We start from the raw sequence: 17,278 nt of genomic DNA on the forward strand, positions 1-17,278 counted from the left end.
AAACATGAACTAATTCAAAAACATTCAGAAATTAAATATAAAAAAACAAGTTTTTTTTTAACTGAAAGTAAGGAGCGACATTAAACCTTGAAAACGAACAGAAATTACATCGTATATGTAAAAACATATATGTTTTTACATATATTTCCAAATATGTGTATTTGGAAAACATAGAAAAGCTAACATCAGAATAAAAGCAAAGCTCGATAAAATCAAATCACTTGTTATCATTCAACGTTTGCATCAGTCAAACGACATATTTATTACAGCGTGTTAAGCTATTTAAGAAGGCATAGCAAAAGTGCATTTTTAGAGCATGAATTGCATGTAGAATAGGATTCCCAGCCTCTTTATATGCACAAACTCCTCGAATTGATGTATCCACTCGAACACTGATTATCAGTTTTCCACTGAACTCCTCAAATCCCTGTTATGTATATTGAAAATTCTGCGAGATCACCATGGAGTACTGTTGATTTTATTGAGGCCGATATTTCAAAGAACTTCAAAACACTAGCGAAAAACCAAAACCGATGAAGCAGCACGGAAAGACTGTTTTATTTTGTGGCCTATAGTTCAAATTCTGTTCGAAACTAAAAATTACAAGTGTTAACATTGCTTCAAATCAAGCACGATATCGAACTTTATTTAGAATAAGTACAATATTTTCGCTGAGATACTACTGCACCTACTATATTAGGCAATTGTACCAAACTCCTTTTCAAAACTGACTCAAGAAATAATTTCTCACATCACTAAAGATAAATTCACCCCCTACCCCCAATTAAGACCCCTCAATATAGACAAAAGAACGGCAAAAAGAAGTTTCCTGGACAATTCAGCTCTGATTTTAACGTGTTTTATTCTCCTTTTTTTCAAGAGATAACTTATACAATCATGCGAAACCCGTAAGCAGAAAGAAATGCAAGGCACAGGAGAAAAAGGGCAAATATACAATCTAGATCATTCTCGGACTCTCTCCCCCCCCCCTAAAAGGTTGGAAGAAAAACAAACAAAACAGAGACTACAAAAGAAAGAAACGAAGATAAGTAGTAAAAGTCAAACACAATTCAAGAGTGCATTAACAGTAGAAGCTTAGACCAAAGAGATCAATATGGATATTTGATGATGATCCCAAACATTAAAAAGGTTAAAAAACAGAATGTTTCATTTCAGAAAAATTACAAGTTATAAATAAAAGGGACTAAGGAGCACAATTGTGTTTCTAACAACATACTTCATTGCATACAACCAAGTCTCGGTTTCCACTGAATTTGCCACATGAAAACAACCAATCGACAACACTTATACCTGGTAGGGATGCAACTTAGGATTTTAATCGACAAATTTTATTAACGTAAATTCTTAAATCAGTATAAGAAATAGCAACTAGACGTAACAGGCAGTATGGAAAGTAAAAATACGAATAAATGAATATCCACTTCATTTGGAATGAAAAAGCACCAATTTTCTATAAACGTACTAAAAGCAGTTGACAAACGACAGTTTCAGGACAAATACAAAAAAAGAAAAAAAGAAGTGATCTATTCTATATGAATTCTTAATGAAGTTCTTAATCCGTGGTACAGTAGAGCTGGATTTTTTTAAAAATATCATCGTATTTTCCTACTTCGATATACACAAAAATAGATGGTAAGCCAAGCGGCTGACCCAGTTCATTACGAAAAGTTACATGCTTGTAACCTGGAGATATAGCATTGATTGTGATTTGTGGTTGTTATACACTTGGAAGATTATAAGAATTTGTTTATCATTTTTAGCTTAATGGGAGCACTACTTTTTTTTGATAAAGTTGTTTTGTGGAATTTTTTTTTTCAATTAAGACCTGAAAATAATGTTCACAAAAGAGTTGTATAATGAAGTTGGATTTTCATTTTAGGATTTTCTAAGGTTTTTCTACACCCAAAGGGAATTTCTCCTGCTACTGCTACTACTACTACTTGCAGCTCAACGTAGTACCAATTTACCTGGGGCCAACACAGCTACACAGGCTCCTCCTCCATCCCAATCTATTCAAATCCTCCCCACTTTGTTCTTTACTTCCATCAGAAAAACTATGTTTTTTTAGTTACTTTTTTAGAATACAGTAAGGGATTGAATAGCGTTATTTATATCGAAAATATTTTTCAGTTAAGATGGTTTCATTGTATTTGCATGTTTTCAAATATTTTCTTTGTTTGTATCTAGCTGTAGATTTGTTGTTGCAAAAATCTTACAGAATAAAGTCTTTAGTAATAAAATCATATTTATTCAAAACTTTTTCTTTCATGCAAAAAATCCTCAAGTACAAAAAAATGGAATCGTATTGTAAATTCAGTGATTATTCCATCTTGAACCTAAAATTCTTGCAATTTCGACACGCACAAAAAAGAGAAGAATGGTGGTTTTTCAAACAGGTATGGCTTAATGACGTCCCACCTTCACAATCAAAATTATGCAGGAAAGAGCTGATATATTTAAGCTTGAGCCTGTATCTGTGAATCCGTCTTTTGTTAAAGGTGAAGAAATATTTTACTTTTTGGATAAAGATTCGTCTTCTGTAATTGCTGGTACTTTGAAAGTTGATATAAAAGGTTTTTTCCTGTATTGGGCTGCTGACAAAATTGGTGGTTTGGCGCCTTGCAGTGACAAAATTTTGGATATAACCATCATTCGGGATACAAGAACAGGACTAAATGCTAAAACTCCCAAGGATCGAAGACTTAGGGACCGTGCAAACTTTGGGTCAAGTCATAGTCTTGAAGATGAAACTGTAACAATTTGTTATGGTACTGACTTAGTGAAAGTCCGGTTTTTGAGTTTTATTTGTAGCAGTAAGGATGTTGCCAAGATTTGGTATGATGAGTTATTGAAAGTGGCCTATAATCTGCGTGCTCTTCATGGATCAGTTGAAACATTCCTCAAGAAAGCCTATACGAGATTATTACTTAAATCTGTTGAATCAGAACAAGTGTTGCAAGTTAGCTATTTAGAGAAACTTTTTGGCTCGCATGAAGAACATAGTTCAAAACTCAAAGATGCGCTTAATGTTTGTCGTGTTAAAGTATCTAAACAACACATACAAAAGTTTACGAAGCCACAAAGATGCATAAAGATCAAACGTTTTACCCGTGAAAAATTTATTCAAGTTTACCGCCAGTTGACGGTCAGTCCAGAAGTTGATAGGATTTTTGCCCAAATTTGTGAGGAAAAGAAACAGTATTTAAAACCCGATCAATTTGTAGATGGTTTAAATAAATGTGCAGCAGAGAGATCCTCTACTCGATGAAATGCTAGATCCTTTCGCCAATACGCTAAAGGACTCAAAAATATTAAATCAGAAAGAACCATCTACAACGGATGACGAAAGCCCAACTTGTGGGCTAGCTTCGCATAAACGTTTGTTTCGTTATCTTATCAGTGAAAAGTGTTTACCGGTAAAACTCGATAAACTTGATCTTTGTGATATGACCAAGCCTTTGGCACATTATTTTATCAATTCTTCACACAATACATATCTGACCGGAGACCAGTGGAAAAGCAAGTCGTCATCAGAAATGTATAGACAAGCTTTACTTTCGGGCTGTCGCTGTATTGAACTCGATTTTTGGGATGGGAACTTTATCAATAAAAATAAACCAATTGTAAAGCACGGTGTTACATTTGTCAAGAAAATACTGGCAAGAGATGCCATTGATGCTGTTGCTGAATCTGCTTTTAAAACTTCTGAATACCCTCTTATTTTGTCTTTTGAAAATCATTGTAGCAAAAGCAATCAAGCCAAAATTGCCGAATATTGCCGAGAATCATTTGGGGAGATGTTGCTCGACGGGGCAATTGACGATTATCCACTCGAGCCTAACCATCCTTTACCTCCACCTTCACTTTTAAAGCGCAAGATAATGATAAAAAATAAAAAGGGTACTGCCGGTGAAGAAACTGAAGCAGGTGCTGGAATTTCTCCCCTAGTCAACTAGCAAAGCTCGATAAAATCAAATCACTTGTTATCATTCAACGTTTGCATCAGCCAAACGACATATTTATTACAGCGTGTTAAGCTATTTAAGAAGGCATAGCAAAAGTGCATTTTTAGAGCATGAATTGCATGTAGAATAGGATTCCCAGCCTCTTTACATGCACAAACTCCTCGAATTGGTGTATCCACTCGAACGCTGATTATCAGTTTTCCACTGAACTCCTCAAATCCCTGTTATTAATTTTTATTAATCAGAAAATTCTGCGAGATCACCATGGAGTACTGTTGATTTTATTGACGCCGATATTTCAAAGAACTTCAAAACACTAGCGAAAAACCAAAACCGATGATGCAGTACGGAAAGACTGTTTTGTTTTGTGGCCTATAGTTCAAATTCTGTTCGAAACTAAAAATTACAAGTGTTAACATTGCTTCAAATCAAGCACGATATCGAACCTTATGTAGAATAAGTACAATATTTAAACTGAAATACTACTGCACCTACTATATTAGGCAATTGTACAAAACTCTTTTCAAAACTGACTCAAGAAATAATTTCTCACATCACTAAAGATAAATTCACCCCCCCCCCCCCCCATCAAGACCCCTCAATATAGACAAAAGAACAGCAAAAAGAAGTTTCCTGGACAATTCAGCTCTGATTTTAACGTGTTTTATTCTCCTTTTTTTCAAGAGATAACTTATACGATCATGCGAAACCCGTAAGCAGAAAGAAATGCAAGGCACAGGAGAAAAAGGGCAAATATATAATCTAGATCATTCTCGGACTCTCTTACCCCCCCCCCCCCTAAAAGGTTGGGAGAAAAACAAAAAAAAAAGGACTGACAACCGAAATAGAGACTACAAAAGAAAGAAACGAAGATAAGTAGTAAAAGTCAAACACAATTCAAGAGTGCATTAACAGTAGAAGCTTAGACCAAAGAGATCTCTTCTGTTTTTGGATCACTTGGAGCTTGTTCCATTACATCGTCATCACCGCTTTCTTCACTTCCATCAATGATATCAGGTTTTGTAACGATATCAGCTTTCTTTTTATTTTTATTATTATCTTGCGCTTTAGCAGTGAAGGTGAGGGTAAAGGAAAGCCTGGCTCGAGTGGATAACCGTCAATTACCCCGTCGAGCAACATCCCTCCAAATGATTTTCGGCAATATTTGGCAATTTTGCCTTGATTACTTTTGCTACAATGATTTTCAAAAGATAAAATAACAGGGTATTCAGAGGTCTTAAAAGCAGATTCAGCAATAGCATCAATGGCATGTTTCGCCAGAATCTCCTTGACTCGAGTATGACCATGCACTACAATTAGTTTATTGATAGGTTTTCCATCCCAAAAATCGAGTTCAACACAGCGGCAACCAGACAGTAAAGCTTGTCTATACATTTCTGACGAAGACTTGCTCAAAACCTGGTTTCCAGTCAGATACGTATTGTGCGAAGAATTGATAAAATAATGTGCCAAAGGCTTGGTCATATCACAAAGATCAAGTTTTGCCGGTAAACACTCTTCATTGATAAGATAACACAACAAACCTTCATGCGAAAGTAGCTCACGAGTTTTATGTGGTATAGATGGCTCATACTGATGTATTATGCTTAAGGTGTTTTGCTTATTGGCATAAGGATATAGTATTTCGTCACGTCGAGGATCTCTCTGCACTTTATTTAAAAAATCTACTAATTCATTGGATGTTAAATACTGTTTTTTTTTCCTTACACATTTGGGGAAAAATCTTGTCAACTTCTGGACAGACCGTCAACTTGCGGTAAAATTGATAAAAACGGTCATAGGTAAAACCTTTTAGATCTATGACTTTCTCCTTATCTGAAAAAAAAACATGGAAACTTCAGCTGATTTAAGCGCCTGTTCGACTTGTCTCTTATCTTCTTTGTGCGAGGCAAAATTATTCACTAAAAAACTAACTGGCATGTATCCAGATTGGTTGTTACTATGAATAAAACATAATCTAGCATGTTCTTTTCGGAGGAACATTTCAACTGATCCATGAAGAGCAAGCAGATTATAGGCCACTTTCAATAACCCATCACACCAAATCTTGGCAACATCCTTACTGCCACAAATAAAACTCAAAAACCGGACATTCACTAAGTCAGTACCATAACAAATTGTTACAGTTTCATCTTCAAGACTATGACTTGACCCAAAGTTTGCACGGTCCCTAAGACTTCGATCCTTGGGAGTTTTAGCATTTATTCCTGTTCTTGTATCCCAAATGATACTTATATCCAAAATTTTGTCACTGCAAGGCGCCAAACCACCAATTTTGTCAGCAGCCCAATACAGGAAAAAACCTTTTATATCAACTTTCAAAGTACCAGCAATTACAGAAGACGAATCTTTATCCCAAAAGTAAAATACTTCTTCACCTTTAACAAAAGACGGATTCACAGATACAGGCTCAAGCTTCAATATATGAGATCTTTCCTGCATAATTTTGATTGTGAAGGTGGGACGTCACTAAGCCATACCTGTTTGAAAAACCACCACTTCAATCAGTTTTAAGAGCTCATCCACTTGTTGATCAAGGATATTTTTAAGAAGATCGCCCTGGAAGAGAATGCAATGAATCAGTATCATGCAATATAAGTTCAGTTTTGTAGTTCAAAATTGCGATATTATTTCCAAAATGTGTGGCTTTTGGTATATCTGAAAAAAAAAGCTTTCTCCCGAGGTTAATAGAGGGGGTGAAATCCAAGCACAGACAAGTGGTTATTGACAATAATGATTGGATAGCACACTGGTAATATCCTCTCAAAATCCAAGCCTAATCTTTACCCAAGCTAAATCGTAGTAGTAGCAAGGATCTTCATATAGGTTATATACAGCTACAGCATCTTCTCTTTTTTGTGCATGTCAAAATTGCAAGAATTTTAGGGTCAAGATGGAATGATCACTGAATTTACAATACAATTCAATTTTTTTGTACTTGAGGATTTTTTGCATGAATAAAAAGTTTTGAATAAATATGATTTTATTACTAAAGACTTTATTCTGTAAGATTTTTACAACAACAAATCTACAGCTAGATACAAACAAAGAAAATATTTGAAAACATGCAAATACAATGAAACCATCTTAACTGAAAAATATTTTCGATATAAATAACGCTATTCAATCCCTTACTGTATTCTAAAAAATAACTAAAAAAAAACATAGTTTTTCTGATGGAAGTAAAGAACAAAGTGGAAACTTAAAATGTACAAAAATTATTGCTTCACAGTTCATGCACCATATATCTGCAATGCTGGTTCAATCAAACTGACTAGTCTTGTTCCCTTATATTTGTTGAATTCTCTAAAATGGGCACTTTACAGAACACTAAAATGACACCAAAAACACCGGTTAGGAACAAAAAATCCATAAGTAGCCTTCAGATCTCAACAAGAGCTAACAGCTTACATGGCACCTGTGACAAGGTTGAAAGAGCCAAGAGCTCATATGGTATGAGCTTTAGCAAAATTCTAAGAGTCAATAAATTGATCTAAAAGAAAAATCAGAGGTTTAATGCTGGTCGGGATTTAAAATAAGAGCTCTGAGTCACAAGGTGCCTCTAAATATCAAAATTCCTTTAGATCCAATAACCCACTCACAAGTTAAAAATACCTCAGTTTCTAATTTTCCCTCTCCCTTCAGCCCCCCCAGATGGTTGAATCAGGGAAAACGACTTTATCCAGTCAATTTGTGCATCTCCATGAAATGCCTACCAATTTTCATTGTCCTAGCACGTCCAGAAGCACCTAACTTGCCACACCACAGAAAATCACCCGCTAACTCCCCCAAAGAGAGCGGATCCAGTCCGCTTACGGCAATAACGTATCTACAACATTTGCTTATTCTACCCACCAAGTTTCATCCCAATCTCTCCACTCTAAGCGTTTTCCAAGATTTCCGGTTTCCCCTTCAAACTACCCCCAATGTCAACAGATCTGGTCGGGATTTGAAATTAGAGCTCTGAGACATGATTTCCTTCTAAATATCAAATTTCATTCAGATCTGTCCACCTGTTCTTAAGTTAAAAATACCAAAATTTTTCTAATTTTTCCAAATTAACAACCCCCAGCTCCCCCAAGGAGAACGGATCCCTTCAAATTATGTCAATCACGTATCTATAACTTGTACTTATTCTTCCCATCAAGTTTCATCTTAATCTATCTACTCTAAGCATTTTCCAAGATTTCTGTTTCCCCACAGATCCAATTCAAATTGAAAATGGAGCATTTGAGACATAAGATTCTTGTATATATCAAGTTTCATTAAGATCCAATCACCCATTTGTAAGATACCTCAATTTCACGCTTTCCAAGAATTTTGGCTTCCCCCTCTAACTTCCTTCAATGTCACTGGATCTGGTTGGGATTTAAAATGAGTTTTAAAGCACAAGATCCTTCTAAATATTAGATTTCTTTTAAGATGTGATCTCCCATTCACAAGTTAGAAATACCTCATTTTTTTCAACTTTTCCAAATTACTCTCCCCTCTCCCCCAACTCCACCAAAGAGTATCTACAAAATTAGTTTAGGCATTGCAATAGCTGTATTCCAGATTGCTTTACAGGCATATAATTTTTTGGAAAGTATAATGCCTAGAGCTTTGTTAGAGTGTGAGGATGATTGTTATGACTTAATCTAAGATTCTAGTTCAGAAAGGGAGGGGCAACTGAATACTGGAAGACTTATATCTTTGTGGTTTGGCTTAAGGCTGGATGATGTTAACTCCTGAACTGGTGATAGAGTAAAATGAATTATGGACACTTATATTTTAGTTCCTTAATTTTTCAGATTATCTATTAACATAACAGAATTAGGGAAAAGAATATGTACAAAGGGACAAAAATTGTAGGAAACTTGCAAAAACAAGCAAAACATGTTATAAACTCACAGTCCAGCTATTCATTTTTTTTTTTAATTTCCACTTGTTCATTCAAAATTCAAAAATTATGTGAGGGGATACCATTCCCACCCCCCACAAAAAATAGCAATGTGGTGCAGAGCCTTTACACGTAAATGTATGATCCTAGGCATGTTCAACACAAATCATTGCAAATTCAGTACCACATATGTTGTTGACCTGGCCAGTTTTTGTTATCTGGAGTGAGTGTTTTTAGCACTGTTGTGTTCTTGTTCTTTTTTTTCGGCTGGCAAGTTTAAGCAAACAGAATGAAGCCAGGACATTACATTGCCTGCTCAGTAAAAATGTTGATGAAACTGTTGTGATATTAGAAACAACTTATAAGGAGGTACTATTGATGAATTCAAGTGTACAAGTGGTTTGCTTTTTGCATTCAAATGGTGATGTATTAACTGAGGACAAACCTCATTCTGGATATTCATGAATTGCCTGACATGACAAGAATGTTGAAATACTTGAGAGCCTGTGCTGGTTGTGCCAACCAATACTGAAGAACTATATGAGATTATCTTGGTGCTTGGTTCACTAAATTTCGACTGAACATTTGACTATGAAAATGGTTGTTGACCAGTTTTTTGCTTGAATTCTGACTAACCAGAAAAAAAAAATTTTTGAGTTGAGACATGATATATTTTGAAACAACAGCACAAAATTATCTTGGTTCTGTCAAAGAGCATTACTGATCAAGAAACAAGATACTATTGGTATGACACACAAAGAAAGCATCAGTCAAGCCAATAAGACAATATCATCACTACATCCAAGAAAGTCACCAACCAAGTCAACTCAAGATATAAGCACATAGTCATAGCTGCAAAAGGAGGATGGTGCTCGTGTTTGGTCCTGGGAAGGGGAGAAGGTGGCATCCAGTGTATAAAACATTTCAGGGGGATGGGGCCATATTCATTTTTGGGGAAGGGAAATTATAACCAACATACAGGTAATACTGCCATCTCCCACATTGAATTGAATCTAGACACAGAGCAAGTAGGAAGGAAATAGCTAGCAAAAATGAAGCAAACAAAGGAAGAAAATCAAACTGGATAAATTTTGCAAAAAAAAACAGAAGTATGTAAATAGAATCTATAGATTACATAGTTAATTTGGGGTCCTTGTAGTCTGATATAGCCTGCCTCTAATGAAATTCATCCATGAAATTTTGTCTTTGACAAAGAATCTTCTTCTCTTAGAGTCCAGGGCTAACCAAAGCAGTTCCTGGGACTTTGGCTAGATTTTTAGCCAACCTTTATATTTCCTCTCTCTTAAGTTTTACCAAAAGACAATACAACTACATCAATCCTTTATGGCTAAAGAAATGGGCATTTTTGATTTTGTTCCTAGTGTTCTAGCATACTCATGTTTTATGTTCCTGCCACTCATTAAGTCAGAAAACTATGTAGCCTAGGGCTATATCTGGCTTTACTGGTAGGGAGAGGAGAGCTTAGGATGCAATTTGCAATGAAGTGATTAGCAGCCTATATTCGGAAAGGCAATTGAGCAGTATATTTCTCCACAGTGCAAATTAAGGTATTTAAGGTGATGATATTTTTTATCTTAGTTCTTCTAGCAGAAACATAAGAAGCCATGTGACAATATTTAATTTGGGAAGATGTTGACAGGCACATCAAATAGTATGTTCATCTTTTAGCCGGTAAATTAATTTAAAGACCCCAAAATAAAAGATTCCAAACTCTTTGGTCATCAGCAGCCTCCACAGAAAATTGCTCTTCTCTGCAAGAAGATCTCAACAACCTCTCTCAGTGGGCAACAACTTGGATGTTCAAGATCAACCCATGCAAATGGAAATACCTGCATCTAATTCCAAACATCCCTTACCATAGTTATAACATGGTTGACTCTGCAGGAGCCAATATGCCCATTCAGGGTGTTGAGGAAGAGCATGATCTAGGGATAATCATTGACAATAAGCTTACATTTCAGTCACTGTCAGAACCAAGCCGCTAAGGCAAACAAGGTCCTTGGTTTGATCTACTGCTCAGTGACAAGTTGCCAACCAAGAGTTTACCAAAAAGCCTTACAAAGCCCTTGTTTGTCCACATCTTGAGTTCAATATGTTGGTTGCCAACCCACACCTTAAGTGGGACATGGATTTTTTAATGGAGATATTGGAGAAGGTCCAGCATAGAACAACCAAGCTCCCTGAAAAAAAATCCCCTATGACTAATGAATAGATAAGCTGAACCTGCCTACCCTAACATACAATAGAAATAGAGGATATGTCATCCTTGCATTTAAGATAATGACCACTGACACCATTAAGCCCATTTTTGATCACAGTGAATACACCAAAACACAAGGACACCATACAAAACTACATCAAAAACTTAGCAGAAAGCATGAAAAGTTCAACTTCTTCACCAAGCATGTTGTTCCACAGTGGAATTCACTCAGGAAATATACCATGTTGACCAGATAACAATAAACCATTGAAGACGTAGAGGGACAAGTCAGTATCATTCAGCAGGGTCTATTGGGTGTCATCCATCCCTTCTAGCCCTCAAACACGCCTGGCTGGCAACACATCTAGTGACACCCAACAATGAAACTAAACTGTCCTGTATACATGTAAATAGTGATGTTCCACTCATGGACTGTGACATGAGTATCAAGTCAATGTTACCTGGCAACATCTACAGGTTCTTCAACCTTAGTTGCTAGAAGATGTGATTTAAGTTAATAAGTTTCCCAAAAAGAGTACAGAAAAAAATGCAAAAAAACTAAACAAAACCTGCTAATGTTTTGGTCCAGGGTTATGTACAGGTTTTAGTGAGGGGAGGGGGATACAACAAAACTGAAAGAAGGCAACATTTAATAAATCTTCTCTAAAAAGAACTGATCAAGTTTTGAAAGTGTTATAGCTAATTCAGAAGAGGAATCTTGAACCAAGATTACTCATCAAAGTGCTAAAACAACAGCAAATGTAGCCTAGTTGTTTTTTTTTCTATTTATTTATTTATCTAGAAGCAGATACCACCTTATAAAAATCTTTACTGTTAGGAAATGCAATTTAATGTGTTGAAGTTAATGTAGTAGAGTAGTGGATACAGGCTAAACATGGGCTAGTATTAAATATAAGGCAGAAACCAAGAAATAAAAATATATAGCTTGTTGAAGGTGTCCAAAGGAGAGCCACCAAATGCATTGATGCTATATGCAGTCAGCCCTACTGCAGTAGATTACAATCAGCTAACCTCCCAACACTTGTTTTTCAGCATAGGTGTAATGACATGATGCTCACCTACAGATACTTCCAGCATGCAGACTAGAAGCTGTTCACCTTCTCTTCCCAACAAAGACAAACACAAAAACTTTCCAAAAAGCTGTACAAATCCACTGTTAACACCAAGGTCTGACTAGATTTTTTCAACCAGGAACTAGTGAATAATTGGAACCAATTAAGTCAAGAAACAATTTTGGCAACCTCACATGAGAAATTCAAAGAGAAGCTCAACAAAGAATGGGAGGCCAAACCATGGAGATTCTAGTGGTAAAACCCCTCCCATTGCTTACTACCATAGCACTCTTAGAGTATGATGCAGCTTGTTATATCCAACCATCTCACACACTCAATCCAAAGTTACTGTTGTGCAGTGGTGCCAACTCTAAATCACTAGAAAATGGTTCTTGAAACACACCTACCATGTGATCACTGTTACCAAGTGGGCTTAATTTGCATCTCTTCAACACTCTCTAGTCCAGATAGTTTGTTGCTTGACCTTAACACAACAACCAGATCTATTGCTATCATCAACTATGGAGCATCATAGTTCTTGTAACTAATTTGCTCTGAAGTGTGAATTAAGGTAATCCACAACATACCCTTGTCTGTAGACCTATCCCTGAAAATTCCATTTCCCTAACCTAAACCTATCCAAGATAGCAAAAAGTAACTAAGCTAGTATTTTATCAACACTAGTAGCCTAATGCATTCAATACAATTTCGCAAAGATGGTGCCATTTTGCAATTGCATTTAGCCTACTGTCTATTTTGAACCTGATGAAAATCTAGCATTAACCTAAATATTAGGATGAAATATGATAAACTAGTGATAAAATTGGTAGCCTAGTCTAGTTCTTTTCAAATTCAATGACTAGTGACTGGTAATTTTTGGAATAGCAACAGTACTTGTATGATATAGCCCCTAGGTAACATTCTTCAAATATGTTTCTCTGATGTTCCATCCTAATGAAATATACCTAAGCATGACAAAAACAAAATACTTTAAAAGCAAATCTGGGCTATAAATTTGCACATTAGAGAGGGAGGGAAGTAAAGCTGGTCTGCATGCCTAATGTGCTAGGTACAATTATTCTGTACACTATGAAGTAAGAATTATTTTCTAACTTCACACTGTCAAAGTACTTTATCCCCCCTCCCAGTGTGTACTAGTTGACAAATTTGATTATTACAATAGAAATTGACCAAATTATCTAACTAGATGGCAAAAATATTTGTTTTTATAAGGAGATTGGATAGAACTTTTTAATATAAGCTTACATGCTATTTTTTTCTATTTGCCAAAGGGTAGTGTTCCCTCTTGTGTGTAGCATGAAAATTCAACTAAGTAAATAATACTTATTCCTTGATTTTCAAATATTAGCCAACTTGGTAGACAAGTGAATTATCTTAGTTATTTCATAGTGGTAAAATTCTAGTTAATTGACTTCTTGCTATCTCAGAAAGGGTTTAGGTTAGGAAAATGAAACTTTCAGATGAATCTACAGACTAAAGTATGTCCCAGGAAGGTATTTTGAAGCAACTACCTCTACTGACCTTTGATGACCTTCAAAAGTATGTATTTTATAAAAATGAAATCTTGTTAGATAGATATTCTGCTTAATTGAAGTACAGCAAAATTGTTTTTGGCTTCATTATTTTGCTCAGTTACATTTTAGCCTATATGGTTTTAAAGATATGCAAATACATTTCCAAAATTTTGAAAAAACCTTGATATGGCTCAAAATTCTACTCAAATAACAGGAATTGCATTTCCAGAACTAAAGCCAGAGAAAAAGCAACTAGTAACTGAAAATTAAGGTAAAATCTTGTTTTGTCAAAATTTCAATAGGTAGCCTATACACCTGTCATGTAGGCAAATTCCAGTGCCCTCTAGGGGGAGAAGGAGTGGAGGTGGGTACTTTAAAATACCTTCCTAGGACATACTTTAGACTGTAGACCCATCCCTGAAAGTTTCATTTTCCTAACCTAAACCCTTTCCGAGATAGCAAGAAGTCAATTAACTAGAATTTTACCTTTAGTAGTAATATCCAACTAGCTAGACAAATATTTTAGTAAAATTCTAGTTAATTGACTTCTAGCTATCTCAGAAAGGGTTTAGGTTAGGAAAATGAAACTTTCAGAGTGAATCTGCAGACTAAAGAATGTCCTGGGAAGGTATTTTGAAGCAACTACCTCTACTCATTCTCCCTCTAGAGGGCCCTGACCTTTGATGACCTTGAAAAATATGTGTTTGGTAAAAGTCAAAAGATCTTATGCTTAATTAAAGAAAATTGTTTTTAGCATTACTTCATAACTTTGCTCAATTCCATTTTATAATGTTTTAAAAATATGCAAATACATTTCCAAAATTTTGAAAAAAAACATTGATATGGCTCAAAATTCTACACAAATAATAAGAATTGCATTTTCAGATCTATAGGCACAGAAAAAGCAACTAGCAACTGAAAATTAAGGTAAAATGTTGACAAGAAGTCACTAAACTAGAATTTTACCCAGCATTTTTAGAGCCTAGGCCTATTTCGAAAAACTGCTGAATTGAAAATCTACTGGTAGCCAATATTTCTTTTTCTTCCTATCTGACTTTTACCCATTAGGCTATAAACCATTCCCTGTAGATGTACTTTCAGATCATAAAATATTTAGCTTAATCCTACCATCAGAAGCAAACAATGCATAAATAAATACTAATTTCGTACAAATCTAAAGACTGGAAGGGTTCTACTACCTCAGGTCTAAATTCGGGCTAAAAACCGGATACAATACCCTAACTTCTATTCATCTGTGGAAAGAGCGGCAAAATTTTTGAATTATTAATGAAATTGAAGAAATTATTGAAAGACGAAAGTCTTTGTTCTTATAAGCTGCGTTTTAGTCAGCTTGTACAGCCACCTGTGGTTTACTGATCATTCCAGCAATTCCCCATCTGGCCGTCGTTTTATAAAAAGAATCATAGATTTCTCTAATTGAGCTAATAAATACTTGCAAAAATAGTATTGAGGTTTCGTTTTGAATAAAATAAAATACACTGAAACGAAATTAGTCATTATTTAGAAAATGGTATTATTATTATTGAGCCGTAAGAAGCTTAATATCAGTTCTATGTTCGGAGCATAATGATTTGTGATCATTTCTAAAGATTAAAATAAATTTAAAAACTTACGTTCGCCAATACCCCGCTTTGGGTCGCTTCGTTTTGCAGTTTTTGAAGTTGTATAGCTGCTCAATTAAGACTAATTTCCTATTTGCGTCGCTAAGTATTCAAAGTTGCGTTGTTCTGGATTCTAGTCTGGAATTTTTTTTCTATTCCCTTTTTATCAGATGAATGGCCTTTTCGTCAATTTAACTCAAGGGTGGATAAAGAGCAAAAACTTGGGGAGACAATGTGACAAAAGGGTTAATAATTGACAAAATCATTCTAAAAAAGAGTGAAGAAAGAAAAAAACTGGAAAAGAGGACACCAGAATAATCTAGGGGGCAGGGTTCCCTTGGTCTTCCCAGATCCACCGGGGACTTGACTTCATCTTTCCTTTAAATTGATTGTTTTGTTTTTGGTTCTCTATTTTAAGTAATAATTATAGTTTTTACAATATTGAACTCCCAATTTTATCAATGCAGAACTTCAAATTTTACATAAGGAAACGTTAAGAGGAATTGGCCAGGGTGGAAATTTTTAACCGGTTGGAAATTTCTGAGTATCGATACGTAGGGGGATTTTTCCACGTAAAATTCTCCATGAAGGAGTTTATCACGGCATAAATTCTCCAGAGTGCAATTTTTGTGGGAGTAAGTTGTTACTAGGGGGTAGGGTATTTGCAAAAAGAATTTTCCACGGATAGGGCGATTTCCCGTGTGATTTAAGAACAATCAGAAATTAAAGAGTTTTTCCAATGAAAGTGTGCTAAGATATATTTAACAGCCAGAATCGTCTGCAAGAAATTTTGTGTGGAGAATTTTCAACTAGAATGGAATTGCCCGGGAGTTTTTGTGGCGTGGGGTATTTGTCGTGTAAGGAATTTTATATGGACTTTGAAATTGAGGGATTTTTGGGGGTGGAAAGAGTTTTCCATGGAGGGGGAGCCGGATTTCCAGGCATTGTTTAAAAGCAATCAGAAATTAACTTTTAAAAAACTAATTGTTTTCAACCGAAAGTAAGGGGTAACATTAAAACTAAGAAAGAACAGAATTTATTTCATATTCAAGGGGGCAGGCTGCTCCTTTCTCAATACCTCGCTCTTTACGCTGAAGTTTGACTTTTTGTCCTAAATCTTTTAGAACAACTTCTGATACACAAGGGCCATTTAATTAGGACAATTCAAAGCTTTTTTTATTTAAATACTAAAAACTTTCAAATAACTCAAAACTTGCTCGAAACAAGATCAATGGCTATAAAATGTTTATGCTATGGCTATGGCTACAGAACATAATGAAGAATATATCACCTACTGTGGAAAAAAAGGAATAAAAATAACCAAAGGCACTTGGGAAAATGGGAAATTCAAGAACAAAATTTAATTTACATTATCAATATATTCAAGCATGATTTTATTTATTACTTCTTCATGGATTAGTTTTGACACACAGGCTTCAAAATTTACGTAAACCACTTTATGTCTTACGGATTTCACTGCATTATTTCAAAATGATCAAAAATAAAATAAAAAAAAAATTTCCGACTGAAAGTAAGGAGCAACATTAAAACTTAAAACGACCAGAAATCATTCTTTATATGAAAGGGGATGCCTCGGCCTCAACACCTTATTCTTTTCGCTAAAGGCTGACTCTTTGTTACAACTCTACCTTTTAAAGTAATAAAAAACCTTAGCGTAAAGAGCGAGGTGTTGAGGAAACACTCTTTGTTTGGCGCTAGCCCGCTGGACAAAAAGGACCATCTTTAGCAATCTGTCATTCTTCATCTGCAGAACGCATCTAAGCCATTATAGCCCTTATTATATCTCTCATTATAGCCTTAGAAAGTGGGACTGAACAGCATTTTTGGTATAATCTGCTATTTGAGATAGGTCAGTCAGTTCGGTGACCAAAATAAAATCCGCAAGCAATTTCTCTAGAAAATCTTTAGCAAATCCTCCTG

The 17,278-nt window shown here is 35.4% G+C and overlaps 1 long non-coding RNA gene across 1 annotated transcript in view; it reads right to left on the minus strand.

The window, feature by feature from the left end:
- LOC136043819 (uncharacterized) overlaps positions 1-14,994 on the minus strand; it is a 37,157-nt gene extending 22,163 nt beyond the window's left edge. The window contains exon 1 of the long non-coding RNA XR_010621736.1: positions 14,915-14,994. This is a non-coding gene — a long non-coding RNA (uncharacterized LOC136043819). The remainder of the gene's footprint in view (positions 1-14,914) is intronic.
- Between the last annotated feature and the right edge of the window lie 2,284 nt (positions 14,995-17,278).

Source organism: Artemia franciscana, chromosome 2, assembly GCF_032884065.1.
Source record: "Artemia franciscana chromosome 2, ASM3288406v1, whole genome shotgun sequence".
NCBI lineage: Eukaryota > Metazoa > Arthropoda > Branchiopoda > Anostraca > Artemiidae > Artemia > Artemia franciscana.